At 46.2% G+C, this 21,428-nt stretch overlaps 1 protein-coding gene across 2 annotated transcripts in view; it reads left to right on the forward strand.

The window, feature by feature from the left end:
* Carmil1 (capping protein regulator and myosin 1 linker 1) overlaps positions 1-21,428 on the forward strand; it is a 294,654-nt gene that overhangs the window by 86,791 nt on the left and 186,435 nt on the right. The window lies entirely within an intron of this gene.

The raw sequence follows: 21,428 nt of genomic DNA on the forward strand, positions 1-21,428 counted from the left end.
CGTTGTCAAGTGTGTGTACTTGACACCCCTGCTACAGGCAGGATGCACAGAGACTGGTCGCTTTGTAGTGGAGTTTTTCTTTATGGGAACCGGCTAGGTTTGGGCCTCTGAAGTGTCCACTGCCCCCTGCTCCAAAGATACTTCGTAGTGAGAGAAAGTAAATCGAAATTAAAATGGGATGAGCCACGATGAGCCACACAATTTACAGATAACTCCACAAAGGCTACACTTAGCTGTTTTTTGCTCCTGCTGTGGTGTGCTTTTTCCCATGGTTTCATTTTCAATGGCTTTAGTAACACACGGTTCTCCAGGTGTGGTGGTGCATGCCTCTCATCTGAGCACTTTGTAGGTAGAGGCAGAAGGATCAGAAATTCAAGGCCATCCTGAGATACATAGTGAATTTTAGCTCTTGTAACAAACAACAATGACAAAAAACTAACTTACTTCTGAATAAGGTGTTTAGTTATCGGTGATTATCTGTGTTTCAAATGGAGAATGCCAGAAATAAACAAATCCTTAATTTAAAATTGAATGTCATTCTGCATACAGTAACAAGATTTTGCTATTCCTCGCCCCCCTCCACCATCCGCCTTTTTGAGAGCAGTTTCCCTGTATCTAAGGCTGGCTTGTGCACTCATTGTGACATTGTGCAGCTGAGAGATGACCTTGAACTCTGATCCTACACCTCCTGAGTGCTGGAATTACAGGTGTGTGCACCACTTGGACATCCAGCAGTACCTCGGTTCTTAGTATCACAGTCTCCGCACTCAAGTAACTGAGTTTTTTACTGGAGTGAAGGTCCCGGAGCATGGGGAGTGAATTGGGGCGGTTGAACTACAGTATATTGTTAAGCCTTCTGCATTTTATCATTGTTGCTAAACTCTTGCTGCATTTATAAGTGAAATGTTGCTGCAGATGTGCAGGGAAAGGTGTAAGCAGCGTGGCAGTGTTTCTGCCCATCTTCAGGATTCTCCTGGGGTTTGCCAACCTACTCCCTCTGGATAATGGGGTATTGCTTGAATTAAACTGGATAGTTAACAGTGGTTTGTAAATAAACCCTAAACATCATTATCTGTAGTTTTTCTTGTTTTCCTACCATTCAACTAGAGTGCCCCCGCCCCCCCTTTTAATCTAGATCTGTTTGTGGGATGTCTTCTTCCCACCAGGCTTTGGAAATTTACAAGTTGCTTAAGTCACAAAGGTTTCCTTTGGGGGAGCAGCCAGCTGGACTTTATCCTCATTCTAGTCAGATGTGGACTCTTGCTGTCCACCACATCAAACATAGAGTCTAGGGCACCAGGAACCATGTGTCGCAAAAGACACTTGGCCTTTTCCTCTGTCTGCTGCGTATGTGTTTGGGAAAGTGGTTTTTGTTTTGTTTTGCTTCTGTTTTTTTTTTTTTTTTCTTTCCTTTTTCCTGTTTTTTTCTTCCTGTGTGTATAGTAGAGAAAGTCTGGAAGAATTTACAAGCAGTGAAAATATTTTAATAACTTAGCTGTCAAAATTCCCAGTCTTGATGATTCAAGGGATTGTTTTCCTGCCCTTTAGAGTTTTCACTTAGTTCATGTTTTGAATTTCTGTAAGTTCTGCCTGCTGAATTAGAAATAACTTGTACCTGGCTGCAGAGGGCTTTGCCCTGGAGTAGGTTCAAAATAATGGTCCCTTTATGTCTAGCAGCCCCTCTGAGTATCCTTCTGTGTGTCTGTCCTCTGTCTAGCAACCCTTGTTTGTATGTTTGGGTGTTTGTCTGTCTAGCAACTCCTTTCCAATCTCTGTTTGTGTGTCTATCCCTCAGCCCTTCTGGCCCTTTCAAATTGAATGTGTCTGTCTGTTTCTGTTCATAACACTTCTGGCACCAAATAGTCCAGCACCCCGCCCCACCTCCCAATCCGTGCTTTAACCCTCGGATGCAGAGAGGGGCCGGGCTTGGTGTGTGCGTACTCCGGTCACCCCAGCACTTGGGAGATGGAGGCAGGAGGATCATAGACCATAGCCGTGTATCCAGTCCTTATTCTTCAACCCATCCCCCCACCAGGAGCTCGCAGGAGCTAGTGCAGTCCTGCAGCTTGTGGGCTCAGAGCCACAAGCTAAACAGTCCTCCAGGCTTCCTATATTTTAGTCCAACTGGTTGTAAAACTGGAGTTCCTATGAGCTCGTCTTTGGGTTCCATATTGGCTAGAGCGGCTCAGAGAGTGGTCATGCATTTCTTTCTTTCCTGGTTCTGAGAAAGGCTGGAACCCAGTCAGCCCTATGGGAGAGCTGTGTGGAGCTTCCCTGCCTTCTCTGGATACCTTGCCCTCTCAGCACGCCTGTACTCACCAAACCAGCAGGATCCGAACCCTGTAATTAAGAGTTTTTAAAGGGCCCAATCTGGGTGTACTGGCACTTGCCTTTAACCCCAGAACTCAAGAGGCAGAGGCAGGTAGATTTCTGTGAGTTTGAGGCCAGCCTAGTCTACATAGTTCCAGGACAGCCAGGACTACACATAGAGAGATCTTGTCTCCAAAAGAAAAAGAAAAAAAAAAAAAATAAGCGGACGGTCCCATTATGGTCACTGATGATTTAATTATTGACCAGCAGTGATTCATCCAGTCTTCTCCCTCCTGTAGGAGCTGTGGTGGGGTTCTGAAAATTCCCCTTCCAAGCACATCCTGGTTTTCATCCTGAACCTGTCCAAGTTTTTACAACAAGCCCTTTTTGGCCTAAACTTAGGTGTGACTGAAAGGGGCTTAGTATGAGAAAAAGCAAACAAATGCCCTTTCCATTCCTGTGGCTCAGGAGGTCCCAGTGGTTTTAGAAGCTCTCTTCAGGGAGCTAGGGCTGAAGAACAGATGTCCATTCCTCACCACTGCGAGGCTGGGTGAAGGAGGAGAAGGGTGTGAGGGAGGAGAAAGACTCCGAGGTCCTCTTGGGAGTGGAATTGGACCCTCTGATCCCAAGCAGGACAAAATGCTCGGCATTGTGGGTGACTTGGTGGGACGTTAGGAGCTATGTGGTCTCTCACGTGTGAACAGTAGAATGCGGATCGTGGTCTGAGGAGGAGCCTTGATGACTGACAATCACAAAGGAAGCGCAGGGGACGGGGAGGAGACAGGAAGATGGACACAGTAGCTTTAAGGCACCAAGGGCCCATGGGAAAGACTTCGGCAAAAAAGTCAGCTTTTTATCTTTCCTCTCGTTTTCCTCACAGCTATAGAAAGGTCACTGAATCAGTGAAGTACTTTGAGGTGAGAGAGAATAAAAGAGATTTTTTTTTTTTAAATATAGTCGGTAGAATATGCCAAAGATAAAAGCATGATAAGGATGTGAGAATAAAATATAATGGCAGTCCCTTGTGCATTCTGGTATCAAAACAGAGGAAAGGCCATTTGTGTTTCACATAAACAGTGGCTTGTCCCGGGCTGGAGAGATGGCTCCGAGTATAGGAGCACTTGGTGCTCTGGCAGAGGACCTAGGTGCGGTGGTCAGCACCCCCATGGCCGCTCACAACTGCCCTTAACTCCAATTGCAGAGGATCCGATGCCCTCTTCTGGCTCTGTGGGCAACACATACACACACACACACACACACACACACACACACACTCATACACACACACACACACACACGTACACACTCATACACACACGCATACACACACGCACACACACACACACACACGCACGCATACACACACGCACATGCACACACTCACGCACGCACCTGCAGGCAAAACTCCCATACAGAAAACGAAACAGTGAGTGGCTTGGAGTCTGGGGCGATTCTCCCTTAGTACACACAGACCCTTGGAGTCTGGGGCGATTCTCCCTTAGTACACACAGACCCTTGGAGTCTGGGGCGATTCTCCCTTAGTACACACAGACCCTTGGAGTCTGGGGCGATTCTCCCTTAGTACACACAGACCCTTGGAGTCTGGGAGTAAGGCTGGGATTCAGTTGCAGCTTTGAGTATGCCCAGAAAATTCTATGTAAAAATGTAAACATTGATAAATGTAGATGAAGAGCAAAAAGCACCATGTTTGCCTAAAGTCTCTTAGGAATAAAAATATGTTTCAAGGGCACAAGTGATTTCCCCTTAGAGGGCATCTTTGAGGAAGCTCCTCTCCAAGGCATCGAGCTAAATGCTGGGTGCAGAGCAGATCCCTGATGGCTGCTTACTGAATGAGTGGGGCCATGGCAGAGTATGGCTATCAGAAAAATCACCAGTGCATGCTTCCTCTGTTCTTAAGTTTTAATGTTACCATACAAGGTAAATGGGCCTCCTTATGGAATTTTCATAAACATGTCATCATACTTTGTACTAACTCATCTGCTCCCCTACTGCTCTCCCCAGACATCCTTTTAATTTTTTACTTATGTGCATGTATGTGTGTGTACCACATGTGTGGTGTCTGTGGAAGTCAGAAGAAGGCATTCGATCCATTGTTTGCTAGTCAGCCTCCTTCAGGGGAGACTTGGTTGTTTAGTGACATGGGTATCTGTGTTTAGGAAGATTTCCTATGAGTATGGTGGGCACTTTTTTGGTTTATTTTGTTTGGGTAAGATTATTTAATTTTATATGTGAGTATCTCACCTGTGTGTATGTCTGTGCGCTACTCAGGTGCAGTGCCTGTAGAGGCCAGAAGAGGGCGACAGATCCCCTGTAATTGGAGTTGCCTATGGTTGTTAGCTGCTGGGTAGGTGCTGGGAACTAACTCCGGTCCTCTGCAAGAGCAGCAACTACTCTTAAACCGCTGAGCCATTTCTCCAGTTCTGGATTGTGTTTTTTAAGGATGAAGGAGCCAGGTCATAATGCTGGGCCTAATTATTTTAATTATTCATCCCTCCATTTAACTTAGTACTCACTGACTTGAGTACTCTATTCTGAGTACTTGGTATTATATGTTTACATGCACCAATAGGAGAGAATTAGCCATATTTATTTATTTGGCTAATCCCCAATGAGTTGCAGAGTTTACTGGGTTTGGTAATGACAGACCCATGGATCCATGCTATTTTCTTGAGGAATGAATTGGTGTGTGACTGTTTCATCTGGGCTTTTAGATTAGTGAGCTCTGATGTGGTGGATAGTCTCATCCACAGTGCAGATTAGTGGTGCTTTGGCATCTGCTCTGGAATGTTCTAGGACTGATTCTTGGGGCCTGTAGATTATTCTGGGCCTTAGAGGATATTTACCGTTCACTGATACTTCTGCCTAATCATGGGGACAAAGGGGCGATGTGCTTTAGGCTGACTGGATGCTTCTTGGAAGGTTTGATAATACAGGCAATGCGATTAATCTTGACTTTGTAAAACGAGGCTGCAGACGGTCTCTGGTTGCTCCTGTGTTTGGCTCTTGCTTTCTTGCTGGTGTGGTTGATGCTCTCTTTGGGTATATCAGGCAAGTGTGAGTCCATATGCATAGAAGAGTGCAATTCACCTTGGAAATTTGGTGTGGGCAGTAGCCTGGTAATCAGCACATTTAATTATACTGCCAATCACATTAATCATTTGCAATATCAAAATACTCCAGGACACAACATGCTATCTACAATGTATTATCTGTTTTTGAACTTGTTAATGTAGCTTAGGGGTAAGAAATAAAATATGGAAATAAACGCCCCAGGCACCCAGTTCTGGATTAATATAAGGCAAAGACCATTGAGAATGCTGTGTAAACTCTGGTCATTACTACTGATTTATTTTTTTTCAAAATCTGTCAGAATTTGCATGGAATTAGTAGGTAACAGGTGGGAATCCTCCTGTAGCACATCTCCGAGTGACTAGCAGTACATTTCATGTTTATATTATCCTATTTATCCAACTTTAACTGTTCGGATTTAAGGGAACTTTGAAGTGCTTCTAGGTATAAGTCTACATTTGAAAAAATGCTAGTTTTGTTGGATGTGGTGGCACATGCCTACGATCATAGTACTAACAACACCTTAGGAAAAGGAGGCAGCATTCTCCCAAGTGTGAGGTCAGCCTGATTTACAGAGTGAGTTCCAGGCCACACAATAGTACACGGTAAGACTGTGTCCCAAGACAAATGAAGAAATAAACTAAAGAAAACCATTAGCTCTGAACTGAGGACAGGGCAGAGGTAGTGTTTGGATCTGCTCGTCTCCAGAACAGTAATTCTGAGGAGTCTGTGCAGAGATGTAAGAGTTGACAGCGGAATCTACCGAACACAGAATCTGTTGATCTCCACAGACAGAGTTCCTATTTTGTAACACATGATGGTATAGTGGATCACACCAGTCACCATAACACTAGGGAGGCCATCCTGATTTTGAATTTTGTATGGGAATTTCACATGCACAAATAAGAGAGTCATCATCATCATCATCATCATCATCATCACCATCACCACCATCATCATCATCTTCTTCATCACCATCATCATCATCATCATCATCATCATCATCATCATCATTGGCTGATAGCCGATGAATTGCAGAATTTGCTGGGGAGATGGCTCAGTCTGTGAAGTACTTGTTATGCAAGCAGAAGAACTTGAGGTCAGATCCCCAGCGGCGTGGTAAGAGCCACACATGGTGTACACATCTGTAATGCCAGTGCTGGGAAGGCAGAGGCAGGTAGAGCCCTGGTTTCCTGGTAACATTTCACTCAATTCTGTGAGCCATTCGGGAGATTCACCTGAAGAAGATGAAACACCATGAGGGTGAGGGAGGGCACGGGACGTGGCTTGGTTCTTGGCTGCAATGACTTCTAATCCAAATGGGCCAATTCTCTGTGAAGGATGGTGGTAACTTTATAATTACAACCAGATATTGCCAGTGCTGGAACAAGACTGCAGGGGTACAACATTTATTTGTGCATTATGTGAAATGAGGAGGAGTCAGCAGGTGTGACAGTGACCCTTGTTCCTAGTGGGCAGTGACTCTGTCACTGATTGTGTGCTAGCCAATGACTTTCACTTTGATACTTTCTGGAGCAAAGAAAAGATAAGAGCCGGGTGGTGGTCGTACACACACCTTTAATGCCAGCACTCAGGAGGCAGAGGCAGAGGCAGGCAGATCTCTGTTGTGGAATATTAGTTGAAGATGTGTTACATTTGTTTACGCTGCGGAACATTTGTTTAATGATGCAAAGATGTGTTGCATTCCTTTATGTTGCCTTTGTTTAACTCTGTGAAGCTGTGTTACTTTGCCTGTCTAAAACACGTGATTGGTCTAATAATGAGCTGAACAGCCAATAGCTAGGCAGGAGAGAGAAATAGGGCTGACAGGCAGTGAGAATAAACAGAAGGGGAAGAACATGAGAGAGAGAGAAAGGAGAAGGAGAGGAGGACTCCAGGGACCAGTCACCCAGCTACACAGCCAGCCACGGAGTAAGAAGTAAAGAAAGGTATATAGGGCTGGAGAGATGGCTCAATGGTTAAGAGCACTGGCTGCTCTTCCAGAGGTCCTGAGTTCAATTCCCAGCAACCACATAGTGGCTCACAACCACCTGTAATGAGATCTGGTGCCCTCTTCTGGCCTGCAGGCATATATGCAGGCAGAACACTATGTATAATAAATAAATTAAAAAAAAAAAGAAAGGTATATAGAATAGAAAAAGGTAAAAAGCCCAGAGGCAAAGGATAGATGGGATATTTAAGTTAAGAAAAGCTGTCTATAAACAAGCCAGGCTAAGGCCAGACATTCATAAGAAAGAATAAGACTCCATATGATTTGTTTGGGAGCTGGGAGGTGGGGCCTCAAAAGAATAAAGAGTGAGGAAACCCTAACAACTACAGCTCTCTGTGAGTTCAAGGTAGGCCTAGACTACAGAGAGAGTTCCAGGTGTGTGTGTGTGTGTGTGTGTGTGTGTGTGTGTGTGTGTGTCGGAGGGAGGGGGGGAGAATGGGGGGGGAAGGGGTGGGAGGTGGGAAGTGAAGGAGAGAGAAGACAAGAGTAGATGAGAAGATGTCCAGAAGGAAGACAGTAAGGACTTTGAACAGATAGGCAGGAGGATGTCAAAGGCTTTCCCTTTTGAGTTTCCTAGTGAGCCTCGAAACTTGTCAGAACCTGTGTTTGCGTGCAGGTAAGGTGCTGGGTGTTTGAGGCCTTTTTGATAAAGAAACATTTTGTTTTTTCCAATGTTGAGTATGGAGGAGCTCAGGGTCTCAGGTATACAGGGAAAATGAGATGCCACTTAGTAATCCCTAGACCTAGATGAAGCATTTTTTTTTGAGAGTCAGAAGTGTGTAAAAGCCACAGGTTACAGGTAACTTCTTTGTTTTCTCTACACCTCTGAGGCTGTAAACTTGGAAAAGCTGCTTCCGGTGGTGTCTGTGTGATTTGAAATAGTGGAGCATCCGTGATGGATACGAAGGCTTCATGTTATCCTAACTTTGTATCTCCCTAGCAATGACCACCTCGTGGGGTCAGCTTCCACTTGGTATGCTGTGAGCTCCCCTCTCCTACCACCCTGCACACCCCATATTCAGGTTTGCACCTCCCACATTACGCAGATGTTTCCTCATGTTGGGATCTGTGATGCCACCAGGCCTCTTTGACTGGGAACCAGTCCGCCTTGTATCTGTATGCAAAGGATTCAACTACTTTAAATGGGCAAAGGCATTATCTCTGTTGAACCTCTACAGACTGATTTCCCTATACCAGTACACTGTATACCAACTATTTACACAGCCTTTGTATAATATGTTAGGTATTGTAGGTGCGCCAGAGATGGCTTAGTATGCAGGAGGATATGCACAGTTTATATGCAAATGCCCGCCACTCAGTGTAAAGAGCTTGAACATTCAGCGGCATGGATTTGGTATCCCCAAGGTGTCCTAAAATAAATCCCTCGGGATATGCAGGGGCAACATCTGAAATGTCAGCAGTTTTATTTCAAGAGACACTGAGCTGACTTCAAAGGGACCCGTCCTTCAGCTTCTCACTAAATGCTTAGAAATTATGGAGCTGTCCATCATATGTTTTTATAACTGCAAATCCTCTTTATGTCACAAATCCCCCTGCAAAATGATAGTTGCTTGAGGTTTTAGTTGGATTGGAAGCCGTTTATCAAATTTTTCCTTCAAAGTCTAAAGTGGAATAATCACTGGAGTTGAATCCCCCTCTCCCTGTATATATATATTTAATTCTAGACACTGGGAAAAACAAGTCACTATGGACAAGAAGGCAGTTAATTCTTTCTCCATGCAGTGATTGGAGCCCAGGAGGGCAGGGAAGCTGATGCTGGGTGTGGGCCACAGCCAGGAGGGTAGATCCTGTGATCATTACAACAGGGATGCAGTCTTCACGTCAGGACATACTTTAAGCATTAGGAATTAGCAAGCAGACCCCGAATTCTCCATGTGGCAGATGCCAGATGAGTGTACATTGTCAGAAAATATTTCCCTTATAAACAGGTGATTGGCTTATAGCACGTAGGCTCTTCTGGTGGTGATCGCCTGTTTTAAAAGAGGACAAACCTAGGCCTGTTGGGGGAGGCCTGTGATCCCAAGAGACTGAAGGCCGAAGCAGGAGGATTGTGATATTGAGGTCAGCAGAACACGACCCCATGTAAAAGCAAGCAAACAACTTTAGAATATTGCAAAGGTGGAGTGGTACACAAAAGAGCTTCCTAGATGGCCTGTCTTTCCTGATGGGGGCCATTGGTACAGGACAGCTCACCAATTACTTGTTGATGTCACCATCTGCACTGGAAGGCTGGCTTTATTAATATATGTTAGAACATTTGTTCCCGGCTTCCCTTAAACTTCTGTATACTCTTACTAAACCTGTCAATTTTTCAAAAGCAAGTTTTTTTTTTTTTCCTCTTTTGAAGGTTGGGAGGGCATGTGCTGTATTCAGCACAGTCCCAGGGATGGACCTGACTGTGGCATGGAGGGAAAGAAGGAAAGACAAACACACGACACATGTACAGAAAGAGCTGGATTGGGTGGTCGAGGCTCTCTGACCGAGACGCTGCAGCACCCCGCAGCACCCTGCAGCACCCAGCAGCACCCTGCAGCACCGTGTGTTTATTACAGTTGCACAGAGGCAGGTCACTACAAAGAGCCTAACAAGGAGATGGCGTTAGCCGATCTCGGAGCAGTCCCTGTAGGGAGCAGTCCTTCAGGCTCTGAACATGGGGCAGGGAAGCTGCGGTGGACATTTTCTCTACACACTATCCATCCAGACAGGGACCAGAGGAAGGTTTTGCCATTTCTCTGCGTCTTACCCTGAGATAAGTGGGGGGACACTTTGTCATTTTTTCCCATGAGGTTGTGGTTTTGATATGAACAGCTCGTGTCAACTACACGCGTCCACTCAGGCCTTCCTCTGCTCCCAGCAGTTTCCAGACTTCCTCTTCCTCTCCCCTGCCCTCCTGCCCTAAGGAGCAAACCCAGGGCCGAGTACATGGCAAGCACATGGTCTACCACTGAGTTAGTTACACCTCAGCCCCAGCTTTTACTTAATTTGATTCGAAAGGTAAAGTAACTCTGATGATGGATTTCATAAGAGATAGCTGTTTGTAAGCCACAGGGAATGTGACTATTCATTAATAGTCAATAATTATTTGAAAATATTCCAGTAATAACCTCTCTAATGTCTTTTAGTTAGGACAGCTGGCTGGTGGACTTTCCCAAAGGCCTGGCTTCTCTCTGGTCCCCTTCCCAGGGAGCACTGCTCATTACACTGCACACTTCAGTGTGGGGCCCAGCTCAGGACCATCAGAAGATACAGGGATGCTAGCCTGCACCTCCCAGGGAAAGAGGGAAAGCCGGGGACGTCCTCCAGTATTCTCATTTTTATTCTTCCTTCGCTTCCGCTCGTCTCTGTGCTGTTGTGATCTGGAAACTGACTTTCCCCTTCAGTTGCCTTGTTGGGTATCACTAATGATTTGCTACACATGACAGAAGCCGTTAGGCATCTGTGGTTGTCTCTGTAAGGCAGTTGCAGTGAGGTAGGATTGATAATTATATTTAGGTTAGTATTTCCTCAAATGCGTGAGCTCCACGGGCCCTGGAGGCTCCCAGACGGAGGAGCAGAGCAGGTGTTACAGATGCTAGACCTGGAGGACTTGCCCATGGTTACATGGTTAGCTAGCCAGTGTATACAGTCAGGGATGCTGATGAATTTCACACCAGTTTCCAGAGGTGCCGGGCAGGCTTTTCTGTGCGGGGCTTGGCACAAGAAACCGTTTCTTCTTTGAGGCTGGCTTTTGATCAGCATCCCTGTGTGTGGTTGTTACCCAGCTGTGGTTGCTGTTGTAGTTGAATGATGCTCTGGGGGGAAAACAGGGAGGTGGACTTTCATGCTGATTTCTCTTTTCCTTTTCCTGTGTTTGTCTTGTTCTTTTATGATGAATTGTTTCAAACACGTAGGGAAACTAGTTGTCCCACTGTCCATCCACATAGGACCACCTAGTTTCTGTCATCTGCATTTGACTTAGCATACCTGTTTGGGCCTCTGTCATTAGCCGGTGTTTGGGAGCGTGATAGCAGAGCAGGAGGCTTGGTGCCTACCGCCGCTGGAGCCTGTGCCCGTGCCACACGGTCAGTTCATCTTCCAGCAGTGACTGATGATTCTGATGAGGATGGCAACAGGCCTGCCTCAAGTTCTACCGCTCATTTAATCTTCAACACTAGGAGACACATGCTGCCACTAACCTCTGTTGCTCAGAAGTGGAAACTGAGGCACAAAGGGGCTAAACTGATCCACAGAGTATCATACAACCAGTGAGAGGTGAAGTACAATCACTTGGTTACACCCCTCCCGCACCCTCTTTTTATGAAGATCTGTGGAATTCGTGTGCTCCATGTTTCTTTCCCTGTATCTCTTATTGTCTAAGTCTGCCAATATAATACACAAACAAACCAAAAAGGAAATTGAGATCTCGAGGGCTTCGTGGTGCATACCCTTGGGAGGGAGAGGCTGGAGAATTAGGAGTTCAAGGCTGGTCTTGGCTATATTTAGTATTTGAGGCTAGCCTGGGCTACATTAAAGCCTGTCTCAAACAAATGAGTAAACCATAAAACCTGTAAGGGGGCTAGAGTTTCCTCACAGATGAAGGTCTGTGCACTCTTGTTTCCTAGCCCGTTGTCTAGGTGTGGTGGCTCATGCCTGTCACCCCCAGTCTTCTAAGAGACCAGGTCAGGAAGGTTACCTCAAGTTTGAAGCCAGCCTCAGATATACGGTTAGTTCAGCCTAGCCCAGGCTACTGTGTGGGAGCCTGTTTGCAAACACTGAAATTAGAATCTGCAGTGTTGGGAAGGAGGCAGGAGGAACTAATTTCCCGGGAAGGATTACAGGATGCTGAAACCAGCAGCCACAGTGACACCCTTCGTCAGTGTTGGTGGAATACACAGCGAAGAACTTATACATCCAGAACAAAGCCATTCTTGCTGATCAATGGCAAAGCCACCGGGAATGGAGACATTTCTTGCTTCAGGTTTACTGACTCCTTTGGCCTTGGTAACATTTTTATTTTATTTTTTATTATATTCATTCATTTATTTATTTTGGTTTTTCGAGACAGGGTTTCTCCGTGTAGCCCTGGCTGTCCTGGAGCTCACTCTGTAGACCAGGCCGGCTTTGGACTCACAGAGATCTGCCTGCCTCTGCCTCGCAAGCACTGGGATTAAAGGCGTGTGTCACTATGCCCAGCAAGGAAGTTCTTACTCTGAATGCACAGATTGGCTGAGCCACAGGTGTGTTGGAGATGACCTGGTTGACTCTGCATATATAAGAGACAGGTTCAGAAGGACAAGTGGACATTTTTCTGGCTGGTATATGGCTAGGCAGAGATGAGTTTCCCTCTCTGGTGGCCAGTCCAGTGTCTTCATGACAGGAAGCCATTTGCTTTTGTCCACTGTGGCTCTGGCTGATGGACACTTTTCATGAACAGCCTATCAGATGAGGGAGGATGTCATCAGCCCTGCTGGAGAGGTAGGATGTGGAAGTGAGAATAGCTAGGCTACAAGGAGTGATCCACTCAGATAAAGTATGCTTGCAGGAAAGCTTGGTGAAGGACAGAGCATTCTCCACCAAGGAGACTCAGTGATGTGCCTTACACAGCTGGTATTTACTGAGTCTTGCTGCCGAGGCGCTTTGCTGAAAGCCGTTATATGAACCCTTATTTAATGCTTACATCCCCATGTGTGGTAGCTACCGTTCTGTGTGGATTTATAGGGACATCTATGAGGTGTGAGGGCCTTGGGTCATTCGCTCCGATCATGCAGGTAATGAACAAGGAGGCAGGCCCAGACATGTCTGTCCTGGGAGTTTTGAGCTGTCCACCCACAGTTATGCCTGTGGAGATGACCTGACTTGCAGAATTGATGTGTTGTGTCTGCGCAGCTCCAGATGTGGCCGTGGTAGGTATTGCTTTGCCTCCAGGTCTGTTGTCACCCCAGAACTTCCATGGAGCCTTTGCTGCTTTAGCATAGTGTGGAACATTCCAGCATCGCCAGGGAAAGAGTGGGAAGACCCAGGAAGGAAAGACCATCCGAGGGCTCCCCTAGGCCAGTTCTGGGGCCTGAGCTTCTGTTAGGCTGATCTGGGCCTTCCTGGATGCCTTTCCCCCCATGCGTGTCTGGAAGATGAGAACTACAGTCGATCTTCCCACCATGGAGGTTTCCCATGGAGTGAGAGTGACGTTTCTTAGTATGAAGATGGAATTTTGACTTCTTCTCTTTCATTCTTAATAGTGCTTCTCCTCACTTACCTCCCCCTCCCTTCTCCAGGATTAGGACTGGAAATTTTTTGGATGGATTCTCCACTCTCTCAACCTGTTAAGTCAGAGGCATACATACTGTCAGCTCAGGCTATCCCAAAACTTAACTATGTAGTTCAGCATAGCCTAGGACTCATTACACTCTGCCTGCTTCAGCCTTCCAAGAGCTGGGATTATAGGTGTGAATGAACCACCACATCTGCCTTAATAACAGGGTCTCTTACGGGGACTGAGCCCAAAGCCTCGATGTGCTAGGCAAGTGTTCTACCATTTAGCTACATTCCCTGTTCGATTCCTATTAAGTTCTTTTAAAAATGTCTGAGTTGGGGAATTAATAAAACTACTTTGTAAAAGAATATGAATAGTGGCCATCAAAATAATCGGCCAAGTAACGTCATGACGGCATTGACCATTTGGGTGGGTAACCTATAACACATAAAACAATAGAATTGAGAAAGTTGTTTCGGTGTTGAAAACTCAGTCATCACTAACATCTTCACTGTCCTTAGGAAACACATGTAAAATCACTACTCAGATTTCACATTTGGCATTGTGCCAAGGTGGGGACAGCTTGACTGTGTGCTCAGTCAGAGGAGCCTTGCTTAGGTGCACTCCAGAGACTAGGCTAGATAAACAAGGAGCCAGCCTCAGTTCCAAAAAGCAAAACAAAATGTTATTAATTGACCAGCAATGATTTTGGCTTAGACTTATGACATGGTTCTAGTTTGTTTCAATATGTAATGTCCTTAGTGTCGTTAAGCTTATTCCACAGGCGCTGACACTTGAATGATGTTATTATCATTAATTTTAAATTTATTATAGTGTGTGTGTTCACATGCATATGCTCGTGTGTTATCGCATGCACGTAGAGGTCAGAGGACTCTGTTCTCCTGCAGGACTTGGTTTTTGTTTTCCATCATGGATACTGGAGATTTAATTCTGCTTGTCAGGCTTGTATGACAAGTGCTTTTACCCATGGAGCCATCTCACCAGCCCAATTTTAAATTAATTCAGTGGCTTATACTTTTTTTTAAAATAAAAATAACATATCTGGATTCTGATTTAATAGTTTTGTTTAGGGATTTATCTGATAATTTCAATATCCTCACAATGAGAGAAATTCCATATTTCCCACATCTATAGAGACGCTGTTCCAGTTGTACAGCAACTACAGGCATGAGGGCCGTCAGCATTTAGTGGCTCATACAAGATGTAGCGTCCATCATGCCTTAGTGGGGTGCAAGGCAGGGACTGAACATGCCGGTTAAGCGAGGCAAGAACTCAGCATGCTGGTTAAATGAGGCAGGAACTCAGCATGCCGGTTAACTGAGGAATGTGGTTTTCTGCCAGTATCAGTTTTTCTTCGACTCAGTGCCTTCATTCTCAAGGAATTGAACTGATTTCAAAGATGACTGTAAACTTAATTGACCTGCCTGCCCTGTTTCCCTCTGGGTTATGCGAGTCAGTGCTGACAGGAGGGTTAGTTAGCCTCTGAGGTTCAAGGACAAGGTGGATGACGGCTCGTTCTCCAGCTGTCAGGCTAAAGATTGTTCCTGAACACCGTTGTCCTGTTCATTGAATCTGCGAGGACTTGGTGGGGAACAAATGAACCCTGGTATAGCAGTAGGCATCTCGTTAATGGGGCCCCAGCCTCGTTACCTAGTCCTCTTTACTTGGTTGTGTATCAGGATCTTGGCAGACCTCAGGGTCTGAGTTGCTGGAAGCCTCAAAAGTCCAGCCTAAAGGACAGACAGAGGCAGGAACTGGGTTTCCCCAGCAGCTGGCATTTTGAGGCCTGGCTGCCAGCTGCCTTTGAATTGGGAGACTATGGACTTGTGTGCAGTTTTCTTTGTCTCGTTTTGAAGTAATTTTCTTCCAAACTCTCCTTTTCTGATTAAGCTGAGGATACACTGGGAAGCAGACTGCTCTTAATCTTCCTCTGCCTGGAATCTTTAAAAGCAGAAAATGCTGAGACTCACCCAGCCTTGCCATTTGCTGTGATCTCGGAGGAGGAAAGATGAGATGCTGATGCTGTGAAGGGCCTTTAACCTAGAGCTGGGAGGACAGCTCTTAAGTCTTTATTTTCATGCGGCATGCAATATGTTAGCATTGAATCCAGATTAGGGGAGGAAATCTTATCTGAATGATATTGCTAGAGTAAAGGATGGCCTGGAATATAGTAGACTTGCATAAATACTAGGAAAGTGCATCTTAAACCACTTGTGTGCAAAACAGGAGACTTTGATGGTAATAAAATAGAACATGGCCTTTTAGAGCTTATAAATTGATTATGTTTACTTATTCTAGTTTGTGTTTTGTTACTGTGACAAATACCAGGACCAAAAGCAACTTGGAGGGGAAGTAATGGTTTACTTCAGCTTACAGGCCCACTCTCAAGGGAAGTCAGGGCAGAAACCATGGAGGAATCCTGCTTGCTGGCTCACTCACAGGCTTATGCTCAGCTGCCTTCCTCATGTACTCCAGGACCACCTGCCAGGGGAATGGCACTACCCACAGTGGGCGGGCCCTCCCACATCATTAATAATCAAGACAGCCCCTCATGGACATGCCACAGGCCAGCCTGATAAAGGCAATTACTCAATTGTGATTCTTTCTAGGTGATTCTAGGATGTCAAGTTGACAGTTAGTGTTAAGTAGGACACTTGAAAAGTAATTCATGAATGCGTGGTGGAATTTTTTTCTGGAGGTAATATGGAGGTCTAATATGGTAACTATCCGCCACAAGGCCCATGTTAACTTCAAAGAATGTAAATAAAACCCTCAGTTACTCTAGTCACATTGCAAATGCTTATATACTTACTCTACCCACATGTGGCCAGTGGATTATGTGTCAGGATATCCACAAACAGGACATTGGTGGAAAGTTCTGTGAGAGCAGTGTTCTAGAAGAATGGAGAGTGTAAAAAGACAGCCTTGCCCTTTTCCTCCTCCAAGTTACTCTTTAGAATTAAACATCTGGTTTATTATTATTTTGAAATGATGAAGGGGCAGGATGGAGGTTGGGCATCATTCTGATAGAAAGAACCATTCTCCTCTATTCAGAAGAAGGATGTCGCTGTTGTGCTAAAGCTTCAGAGGATATTTGAAAAACCCTGGAATGAGTTCTTTGCTTTTATTAAGGCAAATTTTTATTACACTCGCCTATTTATTTGTGTGAATGTATGTATTTGCACGCATGTATATAGGTGCATGTGTGGGCATCAGAGGCAACTTGGTTCTTTTTCCCTGTGGGCTGCAGAGATCAAACTCAGGTCATCAGGGTCGGTGGCAGGTGCCATTACTACCTGAGACTTCTTGCTGGACCAGTTTGCTTTGAAGTTGCACTTTTTCTGTAAAGATTTCCTTGCCTAGCTAGGTGTGGGGGCTCCTAATGGTAATTCTAGCATTTAGGGGGCTGAGGCAGGAAGATCCTTGTCAGCTTGAGCCAGTCTCAACTACAGGCCAACCTGGGCCGGAGTGAGATGCTGTTTCAACAATGAGCCCATCAACCAACTCTGCACAGTCTTCTTGCTTTATTAGGTAAGACTTTATCTCGATCAATCTAGAAGGCCTGGAGTCACATGTCATCTTAAGTTGTTATATAATTATTTCACGAGTATAAGCCAAACTGGCAACTTTTGGTGAAATAAATCTTAGTTTCAAGTACTTTCCATCACCAAAACCAGTTGGGCTCCATTTTTACTGCACAGAGTCTTAAGATGCCTCTCTCCATCACACGCCTGCTGTTGTCGACCCTCTTCTGAATGGAGCAGCGGCCTCCTAACTGAGTCCACCTGGATACGCTCTGCCCTCCGGCCCACTTTCTGGTTGGCAGCCACCGCGGTCACCAGTGGGGACAGAGTGTGGTCAGCGGTCTCAGGCCCCAGACCTCTGGGCCCCAGTTGCAGCCTCCTGAGCGCTCTAGCTTTTGTCTTCCAGCTGCCAAAAGCTCTGCTTCAGCCTCCACTGAGCACATACTCTGTTTTCTCTGCTTGGACCACTCCTACCCAAGATCCCCCTGTGGGGTCTCACCAGCCTGGCATCCTCTGTTCCCATCACCCAGACTGTAAGGGCTCCCCCCTCTTTCTCTCTCTTCTCCTCCCCCCCCCCCCACTATGTAGGTCAGCTGGCCTGAAACTTGCTGTGTAGCCCAGGCTGGCCTTAAGCTTGTGGCAGTGCTCATGCCGTGGCTGAGTTCGGGGGTTACAGGTACGCCATCATTGTTAGCCCTGTTTCCCCAATGCCACGTGTTTCTCCGTTTCACTTACCACTAGTCATGGACCCACGTCTTATTCGCCTATAATGTGTCTCCACTCCAGTAGAATATGAGCCACTGGAAGGCAGAGCTTGCATCCTTTACTATTTAGTGTCTAGCACCGTGCAGCCACAGAGTAATTATTTGTTTGTTGAATGAATAAACTATTTTCTTAAATATTTAATATTGACTTTGATCATATTTCACCATGGCCCAGAAAGAAAATGGAATAGATCAAGCATACTGAAGTGACTATTTTGTTTTTTGTTTGTTTGCCCCCCCCGCCCCCCCCTCGCCCCCTTGGGAGGTGAGAGATGATTTTAAAAGTGGAATCTTCTCCTGTTTTCCTCCTAAGTGCTGGGATTACAGAGGTGTGCCACTACTCCTGGTTTGAAGGGGAATCTGTTGTTTTGGAAACAAAGGTTCCTACAAATTTAAATCCATTATTTGCAAGAGAGAAAAGCTCAAGCCACCTCCTGGTAAGGAGCATCCCCAGGCAGAAGCTGGCTTCTGCCCACACTGCCTTTGCTCTGGTTTCAGGCCATTTTTTTCTGTCTGCCTCTGCGGGAGACCTAAGTTCTCCTTCTCTCTCATGGGCTCAGGAAGAAGGGGGTTCACCCAGGGTTCCTGGTGTGGAATGTGGGGAGAATGGGAGGGGTAGCGGCGGGGGTGGGAGTGGGGGGTGGGAGGTGGGGCTGGAGGTCTGCTCAGTTTCTTGTTGGCTGTATCCATCACACCAAGCATCCTGGGGGATGCAGAAGAGTCGGAGCCAGGTTATTACAGATCCGTAGATAGAGGCAGTGGGGAAGGATCTGCTCTGCAGTTTATAGAGTTGGAAGCCATTCCCTGACCATGGGAAGTCGTGGATGCCAGGTTGAGCATCTGGTCTGCTGCCAGCACAGAGGGGACACTTTGGGAAGGGTTGGGGCATTAAAGAAGGAAGAGTCACCTATTTTCTGCTCCTCCCCACTCAGAAGGGAGGCAGAGGCAGGGCTGGTAGCAGAGTTGGTGCAGAAGCCTTGCAACTTTTAACTTCTTCCCTCAGATGCAAACAGTTTGATTTCAAAAATTCTGCCCATTTGGCAGGACACTTAGTGGCCGTAATAGAGGAATGATGATTTCTCTGTTCCCTGAGCAAAACACTTCTTTATGTAGCTCCGAGGAAGAAAAATTATGCCATCTTTAAAAAACAAACAAACAAACAAACAAACAAACCCCGCCCCCTCCTCCTTAGTATGCCTTTCCACCATGCCTCTCTTTCTTTGTGATTTTGAGATAAATTTTCTCTGTGTAGTTCTGGCTGCCCTGGATTTGCCGTGTAACCCAGGATACTCTCATACTTGATAATCTTTCTGCTTCCATCTCTTGAGTGCAAACAGGCTCAACTCTGTGCCCTGGCTTTCAAAGATGGCTTCTGTAGTATTTAAATCATCTATCAATTGTCACTAAAATAATACATGGTAATTTTTATATTTCCTATAAAATCTTTTCTCCCGACCCATCCTTCATACATCATTTACTTCTATGAGCAGACATCTGAAAGCTTTTATTAAAGTGGGTTTCCCTGAACCCTCATCCATTGCGGAAGTGACGTCGCAGCCCCTGGGCAGTGGGAAGGCTGGAGCTGTGTGGTCGGTCTTTGGGCACCGTAGGCAGTAGGCAGACAGCAGTGCTCCACCCGTAGCTCTCCTCTGCTAGTCTCTTTTCCTTGTTCCTCCTCTTTGGACAGCTAGTAGATGTGTTTGAAGAGGGTGCAGGTAAGTTGGAAACAGCAGATTTTCTGGTCTTTTCCTTATGGAATATGATTATTAACTCAGAAGGATGTATTAGTTACATGGTAGGCAGAGGATGGTGTTAGACAGAACTCAGATTTTATAATTAGATTCACAGGAGCTGGAGAGATGGCTCAGTGGTTGAGAGCAATGGCTGCTTTTCCGGAGGACCCGAGTTCAATTCTTAGACCCACGTGGTGACTCCCAGCTGTCTGCAAGCTCCAGGGATCTGAACTCCCCCGGCATTGCACACCCCAGACATGCATTCAGGAAGAATACTCTCATACACATGAAATAAAAATAATCAGAATCACAGGTGTAGCAACTTCTCCCCTTCTAGAATCTAGAATTTTTGCTGCTGGAAATAAAGCAAGGAAGAAAGGTGAGCGTTCATGAGGCAGAGATGCCAGCAGGCTGGCTGTGTGCCAGGTACCATGGGGGCACTGAATGAAGAGGACACAGCCTTTTCCTCTTCCCACATACCCTATGGTCTGGTAAGGTTGGCAGATAAAACATACACAATCCCAACATTCCGATTGTTCTGGGAGCCTGTGACAGGGACATATGAGTCTCAGGTTCTTCTTTAGAGATGTCCTTTAGGTTGGAATGTGAGTTGGGGGGTGGGATGAGCCAGCAGTGGGAAGGGGGCGCATTTAAAAGCAGGGTGTGGTGTAGTAAGCCTGTAACCCCCATGCTCTGGAAACTAAGGTTGGGGTGGCTGGAGTTGAGGAATTCAAGACCAACCTAGGCAACAGAAAGTTGATCAAGAATTCTGCAAGAGGAATTTCTGTTGAGGTACGGGAGAGAAGCCAATTTTGAACACCAGAGTAGTGATTTTGTACCCAAACCTCCGACTGAGGATACAAACCTGTTCTGAAAAGCTGTGTTAAAATGGGGAAGGAAGCTGAAGGGTCCTGCAAGAGCTGTGCAGCGTGCATGGATAGCACTCTGGGGAAGGGAAGCCATACTTTATTTATGGCTTGGCAGTCCTGTGAAGGTGAAGATGTTCCGAGCTCTTATGATGGCATGACCATACTCCCACTCCTAGAAGGGGAGGAGAAGGAGGCGGCAGAAAGAAGGATGCCTGAGTTAGCACTCCTCAAGGTAGCCGGGAGATGACAGCAGAACAGTCGGAACCTTTGAAGTTGTAGGTTGAGCCCAAGCATCATGCCACAGAAACAGAAGGGAGATCTTAGAGGTGGGCAGTTTGAAGTAATAACCAGCCCAGGCCAGGGCGTGGTGGGATGGTTGAGGAGGTCGAGGGATGGGAAGACCACATGGAGGAAGAGCCCACATTTTGAACACTTCGTGTTCGTCCTTGTGACAACCTCACCGAGGTGTGCAGTGTGGCCCTTAGTTCTACAATCGGGAGAGCAGGGCACAGAGATACAGCTTCCTAAAAATCCCATGCTTGCGAGTTTTTTTTTTGGTTTTTTCGAGACAGGGTTTCTCTGTGTAGCTTTGCGCCTTTCCTGGAACTTGCTTTGGAGACCAGGCTGGCCTCGAACTCACAGAGATCCGCCTGCCTCTGCTGCCCGAGTGCTGGGGTTAAAGGTGTGCGCCACCACCGCCCGGCTGCTTGCGAGGTTTTGTAGTGAGTCAGAATTCGTACTAGGGTGGCTCATCTTCAGGATGTAGTATTCTGTGTGAATGGAGGCACCATTGTTCCTGAGGACATATGTGGGCCGCAAAGGCAGAGTGGTGCCGGGTCTTGGTGCCACGTGTGAA

The sequence above is a fragment of the Peromyscus eremicus genome, chromosome 5 (genome assembly GCF_949786415.1).
Source record: "Peromyscus eremicus chromosome 5, PerEre_H2_v1, whole genome shotgun sequence".
NCBI classification, from domain to species: domain Eukaryota; kingdom Metazoa; phylum Chordata; class Mammalia; order Rodentia; family Cricetidae; genus Peromyscus; species Peromyscus eremicus.